The sequence below is a fragment of the Artibeus jamaicensis genome, unplaced genomic scaffold (assembly GCF_021234435.1).
Source record: "Artibeus jamaicensis isolate MK-2021 breed Jamaican fruit bat unplaced genomic scaffold, CSHL_Jam_final contig_233, whole genome shotgun sequence".
NCBI lineage: Eukaryota > Metazoa > Chordata > Mammalia > Chiroptera > Phyllostomidae > Artibeus > Artibeus jamaicensis.
Window position 1 is genome coordinate 38,675,360 of NW_026521486.1, and position 11,358 is coordinate 38,686,717.

Below are 11,358 nucleotides of genomic sequence, written 5' to 3' on the forward strand. Positions count from 1 at the left end.
AAATGCAGCACAGTTTTCTAAAGGCAAACATTTAAACATAACCCTGGTGTACTCAAAATAGAATTCAGGTTTACAACTTGCAAGTGTGGTGAGAAGTGTCAGATAGCTGTGGAAGCGTGTATGTTTCTAACAAGTAAAGATCTCAAGAAGGAAAAAGAAATGGCATGCTTTATCCATCTTAGTGAAAAAGCTTCGGTATAAATCATCTAAAGTAGCAGGTATAAGGAATATTGTCACAAATTATTTTAATTTTTGAAGTGGTATAGGTGCCAACTATCAGTACTAAAAATATGTTCAGAATTGTTTTGAGACATGTATTTATAATAAAAAATGTCATGGGGTGGCTGATGAATATTTTTGTTAAAAGCTGTTTCTGTGTGTTACATGTAACAGACATGATAAGTATTGGTTTACTGTCTTTGACAAACATGCATTTAAGTTTAAGTGAAATCAGCAAGGAAATAGGTGTATGAATATGTGAATTTCAAATTGAAGTCAGTCTTAAAATGTAAGTAAAATATGGATCACGTCCTCAAAAAAAAAAATACACAGTAAGCAATGCACATGGCCAAATAGCAGAGCCCTTCTGACATCTGGCAACAGGTTAGCGTGGTTTCCGTTCTTCTCCACAGCCTAGGGCTCATTCTGAGAGGGATGACGTTGAACCTGGAGCAGATGACATCACTTTAGGCCAGCTATTCTTTCTATTCTTTACTTGTGCGTATGCTGTGCGTGTGGTACAATCTCTTTAAAGTCACATGCCTCCCAGTGTGGCTGAACTCATCAGACAGAGATTTCATAATGAATGCTTCTGTAAACCAGGTACAACCTGACTCACTAACATTCCACATTTATCTTTGCTACATTCTGGAGAGCAGAGTGACCAGAAGGCAAATGGAAGGTCATATCTCTAGGGTCCCTGAGTCTGTAATAAGAGGTCATTCAGATAACCCTTTTCTTGCCTGGACTAATAAGTATTGTCCCTATTTTCTTCCTGACTTCAGAATCAGATATGGAGGTCAAAATGTTACCTTAATAAAGCTGACCAGAAGATGTGGCCAAGTGGGCATGCTCACATTTGTCCCTAGTCCCTGGCACAGTTGAACAACACAGGCTTCCCAGCAGAACAGTGCAGGCCCATGCTTGGAGGGCATACCCACTCTCTGCCAGATACAGGTCTAACAAGGGTGAAGGGAAGGGCTGAGCTGTTTATTCTCCCCAAGTATCCAACTAGTTGCTTTTCTTCTCCCATGGAGGAGAAAATGAGGGTTGGGGAGAGGCTCGGTGACTCTCAGCCATCCTGGGAGTTTGAGGTCACCCAGGGGACAAATGTGCAGCTAAGCTAAAGAACAACTGGTCTTGCCAAAGTTACTGTATATGGAAGTATAAGGGGTGAAGATAACCATTCTTCCTTATAACTAAGAAAGTTCAATGTGTGTATTTATGTAAATGTGTGTGTATTGTTTTCCTTTTCAAACTTTTTTTGTTTTGAGATAATTATAGACTCACATGCAGTTGTAGGAAATAATACAGAGATCCCATGTAGCCCTGACCTACTTTTCCCCAGTGGTAGCAGCTTGCAAAACTTTACAATATTGCAGCCAGGATATTGGCATTGATACAGTCAGGATACAGAATATTTCCATCCCTGCAAGGATCCTTCATGTTGCCCTTTTATAGGCACGCACATTTCTCTCCCACCCCTACCCTCTCTAGGAAGGTTCATTTTAACTATGCTCTGCTCCTCTCATAAATGACAGATTTCCTTTGCTGTATTTTCCTTGCTATTAATACAATGCAAACAAAGACACATGTTTTCAATTTCTTCTAGTAGTAAAGCTGTCTTTAGCCACCAAAAACCTTTTGCTGGGCTTGTGTTACCACTGTTGTTTTGAGCAAATTACCCAGAGTCATAAAACAGTTCTTTTGGGGAAGAGATTGGGTAGAAAAATGTGTTCATAAAATATTCTTCAGACATTTTCCACGTTGTTTGTGAATACCATAATTGATATAGTTTTCATTCTTCCTTTGTTCAACTTAACCCATAAAATCTCTGGAGTAGCTTTTGTTTTAAAGATGTCTATGGCAATGAACTGTCTCCCCTCGGCTTAAACCAATAAACCAAATAATTAGTGTGCTTCTGACTGTATCAGAAACTAAAACACAGGTGGAACTTTACTTGTTCTTTGATGACCCTTCATGACATACTTCAGCCTCTCAGGACATGTCCCTCCCTTGGTTTAGATCATAGAATTTCTGGCATCACCTCAGAAGATTCTCAGGAATGTCCTCCCCTCAGGTTTTACCACCTTGTCCCTCTAGTTCTTCTGGTTTTCCAGTCCCTTCTAGCCTCACTCTCCTGCCTAGTTTGGAGGCCCTATCATCCATCACTATTTCCAGCATTCTCAGTTCTTCCACATTTTTACTCTTCTGTTTTATTTGTGCTATTTCCTCAACTCCCACCCCAAACAACAATCTACCTTCTCCAGTTTGATTAGTAGGCAATTGGAAAAGAAGATACAACATTAGGTTTTACATCCTACAAATACAGATTTGGATCTTAAGTCTGCTATTTCATCTGCAGTGGACACTGAAAGATTGTCTTAGGCTCCGCCAAGGAAGAAATGCCAATCAGCCACAAAGTTAGGCAGTATAGAGCTTTACGGGCGTTTGCACACCTGGGTGAGGTTCTCCAGTCTGCAGAGTGGAGCCTAGGAAGTCATGCCCAAGCAGGAAATGTGGCGGGGTTTTATTTTTGTAGGCTCTCTATGGGAGCTGGGGATTGGTCCCCTTTGAAAAAAGTGGCATTATAGCATTGGTGGTTCTCCTAGTGCTCAGATTGCTATGCGGATATCCGTTTTAGCAAAGCCCGTCGCTTTGGCTCCCTGGTTTGACGTCAGCCATCTTTTCCGGGTTGTAGTTCAGCCACCATTTTGTCCTACCCTGCCCATCCTGACAGACACTTCCTCATTTTTGTTCTCCATCATCCAATTCCTTTTCTTTTGGCAGCAACATGCCAGTTCTACTTTGGTGAATTTCATCTCCAACACCATACCCCAGTTTAGGAGGCAGCTTCCCTAAGTAAGCATGTGGCCCTTGCTGGGGCAAAAGGTCTCTCTCTCTCTGGAATTGGACTCAGGAGTGGAGTGATCCAAAGACATTAAGCGAATCACATAGATAACAGGGTCCAAAAGAATCAGTCTATCTGTTCCTAATAGTGGGACCTGTGAAAATACTTTGGTTTTGTCCTTTACATATTGGTTCCTTAGCTTCCCCTTTGTTTCGATAGGTTCACATATCCTTTCCATGAAATTTCTTTTATCTTATGTTAGCCAGAGTAATTCTCTTTTCTATGTAGCCACAAAATCCACACTAACTAGCTGTGGAAGCTTATATTAGTGACTTAAATTCTATATGATCAAGAAAATTATATTTACATATATGCATGTCATGAGACTTAAAGGTGAAAACACACTTAAAGGGTCTGGCATGCGATAACCACAATAAATACATGACCACTAAATTTAGGTAACTTGCCACAGAGCTTGACAATCTTTTTATTTGTTCTGGGCCCTCTGTTTCTCTAAAATCCCCTCAGCAGATTTTATAAACATTTATAATTTTCCTCAAGCTGCTCATTTAACCTCCACTTCAATCTTAACAGCCCGTCTCAAGTGTTATAGGAGAATGTCAAGAACACAGGGGTACCAGGCTTGCAGAATCTCTGAAGGTTTTATTGACCTTATGGTTCATGCCAGTGTCACAACATCTCAACACCAGCTCATAAGAATAAACTGTTGAAAAACATGATCAAAGCCTTCCCAAACGTACAACATCAATCAGAGTCTGCTAACCATTATCTACATCCAATAAAAGTGTTTGTGATACTCAGAGGGACTCTGTGTTTCCTTTTGCACGCATGCACCACTTTGTAATATGCAGTAGGTAGATGGTAGATCAATGGGGTGAGGTTATAATTGGCTCTGCTGCTAAAATTTCTCCTCCTAATTTGATGATGTTGGACTTGAAGGTCATATCTGATAGCTTTTTCTCTCCTCTCCTCCTCCTCCTCCTCCTCCTTCTTCTCCTCCTCTTTCTCCTTCTTCTGACAGTATTCAATTTAATACAGAGAGAAATTATACTGTTGAAAAATAGATAGGATAAGTATTATAATATTGAATATGTTTTGATTATTACATGGATTTATTTAAGTTTTACACTTAAAACTAATGCAGAGATTTGTTTTTAAAATAATCCCCAAAACCATCATGAATGCATCTTTTACACAGGTCAGTTATCATAGTAAATTAAATTGCTTTACTTTGTTAACATAATGTTTTCTTCAGTTGTATGACCTACAAAGTTTACCCTTATTCTCTACCCATTCTCAGGTATTTAGAAATGGAAGTTTTATATTTTTCTACAGAAAACTGTATCAGTTTCTACCTAGTTTAGCAGCTTAGATTTTAATCTATCTATCTTATAAAAATGCCAGCTATAAAATAAAGATTAAATAGGAATAGAAATATCACAAAATAAAGATTAAATAGGAATATAAAAAGAGCCATTTCTGGTTGAGTATGGTCGCAAAATAGAGAAAAAAGCGAAGGCTATGCAAAGCGAAATAAAGAAAAATATACAGGGAACCAGCAGGGAAAGGAAGAAAACAGATTCAGATCAATGATTTGGAGCAGAAGGAAGAAATAAACATTCATCCAGAATAGAATGAAGAAACAAGAATTTCAAAAAATGAGGAAAGGCTTAGGAACTTCTGGGACAACTCTAAATGCTCCAACATCCTAATCATAAGGGTGCCAGAAGGAGAAAAGGAAGAGTAAGAAGTTGAAATTTTCAAGTAATAAAGGAGAACTTCGCCAACCTGACTAAGGAAATAGACTTCCAGGAAGTCCAGGAAGCTCAGAGAGTCTCAAAGAAGTTGGACCCAACAAGGAACACACCAAGGCACATCAGAATTACATTACCCAAGATGGAAGATAAGGAGAGACTCTTAAAAGCAGCAAGAGGAAAGGAGACAGTTACCTACAAAAAAGTTCCCATAAGTCTATCAGCTTCTTTCTCAAAAGAGACCTTACAGGTAAGAAGGGGCTGGAAAGAAGTATTCCAAGTCATGCAAGGCAAGAACCTATATTTACAAAGCTTTCATTTAGAATGGGAGGGCAGATAAAGTGCTTCCCAGATAAGATCAAGTTAAAGGAGTTCATCACGACCAAGCCCTTATTATATGAAATGTCAAAGGGACTTAAATGAGAAAAAGAAGATCAAAACTATGAACAATAAAATGACAACAAACTCAGAACTATCAACAGCTGAACTTAAAAACAAAAACAAACTAAGCAAACAACTAGAACAGGAACAGAACCACAGAAATGGAGATCACATGGACGGTCATCAGTGGGGATGGGGAGAAGGAAGTAGGGGAAAAGGTACAGGGAATAAGAAGCATAAATGGCATGCTAAAATAGGCTGGGGGAGGTTAAGAATAATGTAGGAAATGGAGAAACCAAAGAACTTATATGTACAATCCATGGACATGAACTAAGGTAGGGGAATGCTGGTGTGAGGTAGGGTACAGAGCATAGGGGAATAAAAGGGAGGAAAAAAATGGGACAACTGTAATAGTGTAATCAATAAAATATACTTTTAAAAAGTAGTCATTTCTGTTAGTAATACTCCAAGTGCTGGTAGAGTAAAATTTCTATATAACCTGAAGCTAAAATAATACCTATAGAACTTTTTAAAAATTAGTTTTTAAGCCCTGACCAGGTAGCTCAGTTTCTAAGAGCATTGTCCTGATATTCCAAGGTGGGAAGTGTGACCTTCAGTCAGGTCACATAGAAGAAGTGATCAATGAATTCACAAGTAAGTAGAACAACAAATTGGTGTGCCCCCCTCTCTCTCTCTCTTCTTCTCCCTCTCTCTTTCTCTCTCCTTTTCTGTTTCCCCTCCCCCTGCTCTCAAATCAATTAAAAAAATTTTAATCAGTTTTCAAGAAAATGTGAATTTTTTAAGAAATGCTTTTTTGTATCTAAGTTAAGCAGACCTGAAGATAAAATAGAAAAAGTACACTCTGAGGCCCATAACTAAGGATATAAATAAAGTACTTTAAGACCCTGGTGGTCTACTTTGCCCAAAAGGCACAAGAGTTTAAAATTTTGCACCAGGGACACCTGGGAGTGGTCCCACTCCTACAGACATCAGTATTCTGCATTGATGTGCTTTGCAATAGTGTTCAGCTGAATATTTGATGCTTCTTCATATATTGTACTAATCTTTGCATCTCGGAAGTATTTTTCCACAGGATAATCTTTGGTATAATCAATCCTATGCCTCCCATCCACCTGATATACTAACTAGTTGTCAGTCCTGAAATCTCTGATGCATAGTATTTGTTCATTGGTGCTGCTTTTATGAATGGCTTTCCAGCTTCTAAAAGCCTAGCAGTGTAACCTGACCTGTGTGGCTCAGCTGGTTGGGCATCGTTCCACAAAGTGAAAGGCTGCCAGTTGGACTCCCAGTCAAAGACACCTGCCTGGGTTGCAGATTCATTCCCTAGTCAGGTTGTGTACAAAGAGGCAACTGATCAATGTTTCTCTCCTTTTCTATCTCTCTTAAAAAAGAAATGAATAAAATCTTTAAAAATAATAAAAGCCTACCAGTGTTGTATGTTAGTAATCTTGCAGCTTCTAGCTGGGTGGCTATCTGCCACTTGGTGTTGGACCCTCTGAAAATTAAATATTCTTTTCTATTCTTTCTTTAATATGTGGAATAGTGTAGTCAAAACATCCTTGAGCCACTCCCAGCCTCTGTGCAGCAATTCCTATAGGGAACCCTTTAATAAAGGCTCCCCATACAGGGAACCTTTATTAAAGGCTCCCTGTAGCATACGTATAGCCATGTCAAATTTGCCCCGGCATATTGGCTTCTGGAACCTTGACATTTTCAAATGTTAATGGGCAGGTGGAAGGAGCTCTGATTCCCAGTTTGTTTTCTGCTTTCCCTATATGAAGGCTTTCAGTATCACGGTCTACTAAGAAGCGGGTAATTCCTCTATACCTTATGGTAGGGTCTACTTTCACCATCACCAGGAAGAGCTATGTATACTTAGCATTGCTGATCCACGTCTTTGATCCACTGACAACATGTTTCCTTTATTATCAGCTCTGATCTTCAAAGCAAATGAATCTCTACCTGCTCTAGCTTCTGAAAGGCAGAGACTTCCTGTTTTTTTTCTGTGACTAGCCTGGTCAGATAGGTAGCCTTTTTTTTTCTTCTGTTCCATGTTTTCTAATCAGCCCTCTAACTACTGTGTTCTCAGTGTCACATAACAAAGCCATAGATACATCAACTTAGGCTAATTCCTCTATCACTAGGACAGGGGGGAGAAAAAAATGAATGCCTGTTCCTCTCTATTTTGTGTCAATTTCAACAGTCATCAACTCTTGTTGGAATAATCCTTGTATTACTGATTTCTCCATTTTTGAATTTTCATCCATTGTTGAAACCAAAGAAGCAATTTGTTGACTGTGCTTCTTATTATCCTCTCCTCATCTGTAAATGTTTGCCATGGGGTGCTGGGTAGCCCTTTATTTGTTATACTGAGCAGAGCTTCTGACTGGAAAGATTTTAGGACACGAGTAGGAGCCTTCAAGAAGACAGGCAAGTTAGGGAGATTCTTCTTAGCAGCATGCTACCTCACAGCGGCTCCTTCAGTAGGTGCTGCAGGCCAGGTGGCCTGGTAGCTTATTTTATTACTGTGGGCTTCTGGTACACCAGCAAAAGCAGCATTATCCAGTTTTTGTTTGAACAGGTATCAAGATGAGAATATTCCTGGTTTGCCCTGGAACCAGAGATATTATTTGAAATGTTTTGTGCCTTCTTCCCAGTTGATATTAGAACATTAAGATAACACACAACTACAGATTATTTACGTGGCAAAGCATCAGAATTATGCCTTAATTAAAAACAGCCTGTAAGGCATTCTCAATGTTACAAAAATACCAACAGATCAGTATAGAACATCGGCCATAAATTTAAGGAATACCAATAATGAGTAATAAATAGCACTATAAGATGAAGGAACGTTGGCTAACTTGAAAATACAGTTTCAGGGTATCTCACAAACAAGCCCTGTACCTTTGTCATTGATTTCTTGATAAGAAGGTTTCCTTTATATATATTTTCTCTTTTCCCTCCCTCCTTCCTTCCTTCCTTCTTTCCATCCCTTTTTCCTTTCTTCTCACACTCCCTCCCTTCCTTTCTTCCTCTATGCCTATTTATATCGTGATAAATAATGAGCAAGCATTAAGTTTGTTAGACATAGCATTTTCTCAATACATATGTTTCAGATTATCTTCCTATTTAAAACTTTAACCCTGACTAATGTAGTTCAGTTGGTTGGGTATTGTCCTGCAAAGTAAAAGGTCTCTGGTTCAATTCTTGGTCAGTGCACATGCCTGGGTTGTGGGCCTGGTCCCTGGTTGGGGAATGTGCGAGAGGCGTGTGAGATTGATGTTTCTCCCCCTCTCTGTCTCCCTCCCTCCCCTCTCTCTAAGAATAAATAAATATTTTGCCATAGCTCGTGTGACTCAGTGGTTGAGTGCCGGCCTGTGAAACAAGGGGTCGGTTGTTTGATTTCAAGTCAGGGCACATGCCTGGGTTGTGGGTCAGGCTCCCAGTGTGGGGTGCATGAGAGACAACTGCACATTGATATTTCTCTCCCTGTCTTCCCCTCTAAAAATAAATAAATAAAGTCTTTAAAAATAAAAAAAATATTTAAAAAGAATAAGTAGTTTTTTTTAAGTTTATTTTATTTTGCCATTTTCCCTAGGCTACTGAATTTTTTCAATGTTTAGGTATATTTCCTGGATAAAATGTGAGTTTCCTCTTGTAGTTCCTGACAAGTTTTAAACCGTAGAGCAGCAGTAATGCTGGTGACTAGTTTCTGGGCAGTTTCTGACTAGATGAGTTTAAAGTACAGAGGAAGTTTCATCAGTCTAAGAAAGGAGGCTCTGGTGCCTCAAACGTTTGGAGAAGTTCTGAGTGCTCAGTCTCAATACCAGGTGATGTCAACGGCAAGAATTCATGACTTCAGTGAGAGGAAATACCTGTTGACCTGACATCTGATTTTGCTCTCGAGGAAGGGCATATACCAACATGAAAATGTTAAAACTTTCTAACCTTATATGCCGCCTGGGGTCCTGTGATTGGGCATTACGATGTTTTTTAATATGATGACCTCTTGCTCACAGCACATTTATGTGGTAGAAATGTAGAGGCAGCAGGGGTGGCCATCGTAGTAAGAGCTACAGAATGTGGGCCAGTGTCTGTGCTAATAGCACACTGTGGGACAAGACTCTTAGAACTTGGCCTCATAACAGTGGTTCAGGAGAAGTTTAGGTCTGAAACTCTGAGTGTTCCAAGAAGAAGTAGGTCTTAGTAGAGCAATTATGTCTAGAAGGACACCTTTTATGAATGAAATATCTGAAGGAGGTGACAGATTAGCAGTTGAATATGAGGTGTCTGGGTACAGCTCTTACATTTATCATTTGCTGCATAAACTGGAAATGGGGAAGGGTTTACAGGAACAAGTATAAAAGACACATGGACAAAAACTAGGGGGGTAGAAATGGGAGGGAGCGGGGGAGGGCTGGGATGGGAGTAAAAGACAGAAAACTGTAATTGAACAACAAAATTAAAAAATAAAATTTTTAAGTTTCTCCTCCCAACTTCTGGCCCAGATGGAGGCATAGGTGGAAATACTATGCCTCCTCGCACAACCAAAAGAAGGACAACAAAACTTTAGAAATACAAACACAACCACAACAGACAGAAAATTGAACTGTAGGGAACTTTGAGAATAAACCGTTCATCCAGACTGGTAAGAGGGACAGAGTCGGGAACTGGCAGAGAGGGGTTGTCGTAGGAAAAGGCGTTGGCTGGCCGACCTGGGCGTGCAGGCTACACGGGGCTAGCAGACCCCAGGAGTGGAGAAGAAACAGGCAGACCCAGTGAGGCATGCAAGGCAGTTGGCTGACCGTGGTCACACATTCATGTGTGCAGATAAACCCGGCAAAAACAGGCAGTGAGACGGACTGTGCAACCCAGGACCCCATCGCCGGGAAATAAAGCCTAAATGTACTGATTAAAAGGTGCCAGGAGAGACTCCCAGCCTCACAGGAGAATTCGTTGCAGAGACCCACAGGGTCCTAGAACATACACAACCCTACCCACCTGGGAACCAGCTCAGAAGGGCCCAATTTGCTTGTGGGAAGTGGCAGAGGGGACTGAAATCTGAGAGAGAGCAGAGAAAAGACCATTATTCCTTCTCTGACCCCACCTCCACATACAGCATCACAACCCAGGGATGCGTGGGTTGTCCCACCCTGGTAAACACCTAAGGCTCTGCCCCTCATACTTATCAGGTTTGAGCTGACCAAAAAATTATGGCTCAAACAGAAGAACAAATCAAAGCCCCAGAATCAATACTTTTAAGCAACCAAGAGATAGCCAACCTATCAAATTTACAGTTAAAAACACTGGTGATCAAGATGCTCATTGAACTGATTGATTTTGGTTGCAAGTTAGATGAAAAAATAAAGGCTGCACTAAGTGAAATGAAGGAAAACACACAGGGAACCAGTAGTGATGGGAAGGAAACTAGGACACAAATCAATGGAGTGGACGAGAACGAAGAAAGAAAGAAACTAACAGAAAAGAATGAAGAAACAAGAATTCAAAAAAAATTAGGAGAGGCTTAGGAACCTCCAGGAATCTTTAAACAATCCAACATCTACATTATAGGGGTACAAGAAGGGGAAGAGAAACAGGAACAAGTGGAAAACTTATTTGAATAAATAATAAAGGAGAACTTCCCCAATCTGGCCAAGGAAATAGCCTTCCAGGAAGTCCAGGAAGCTTAGAGAGTCCCAAAGAAGGTGGGACTTCCTTGTGACCAAGGAAATAGCCTTCCAGGAAGTCCAGGAAGCTTAGTGAGTCCAAAAAAAGGTGGGACTTCCTTGGGCCCAAGGAAACAGAGTTCCAGAAAGTCCAGGAAGCTTAGAGAGTCCCAAAGAAGGTGGGACTTCCTTGTGACCAAGGAAATAGCCTTCCAGGAAGTCCAGGAAGCTTAGTGAGTCCAAAAAAAGGTGGGACTTCCTTGGGCCCAAGGAAACAGAGTTCCAGAAAGTCCAGGAAGCTTAGAGAGTCCCAAAGAAGGTGGGACTTCCTTGTGACCAAGGAAATAGCCTTCCAGGAAGTCCAGGAAGCTTAGAGAGTCCCAAAGAAGGTGGGACTTCCTTAGGTCCGAGGAAGCCCACACCAAGGCACATCACAATTACA

General features: G+C 40.5%; 1 pseudogene; it reads right to left on the minus strand.

The window, feature by feature from the left end:
* Positions 1-6,215: 6,215 nt before the first annotated feature.
* On the minus strand, positions 6,216-9,166 carry LOC119045091 (short/branched chain specific acyl-CoA dehydrogenase, mitochondrial-like; annotated as a pseudogene).
* Positions 9,167-11,358: the final 2,192 nt, after the last annotated feature.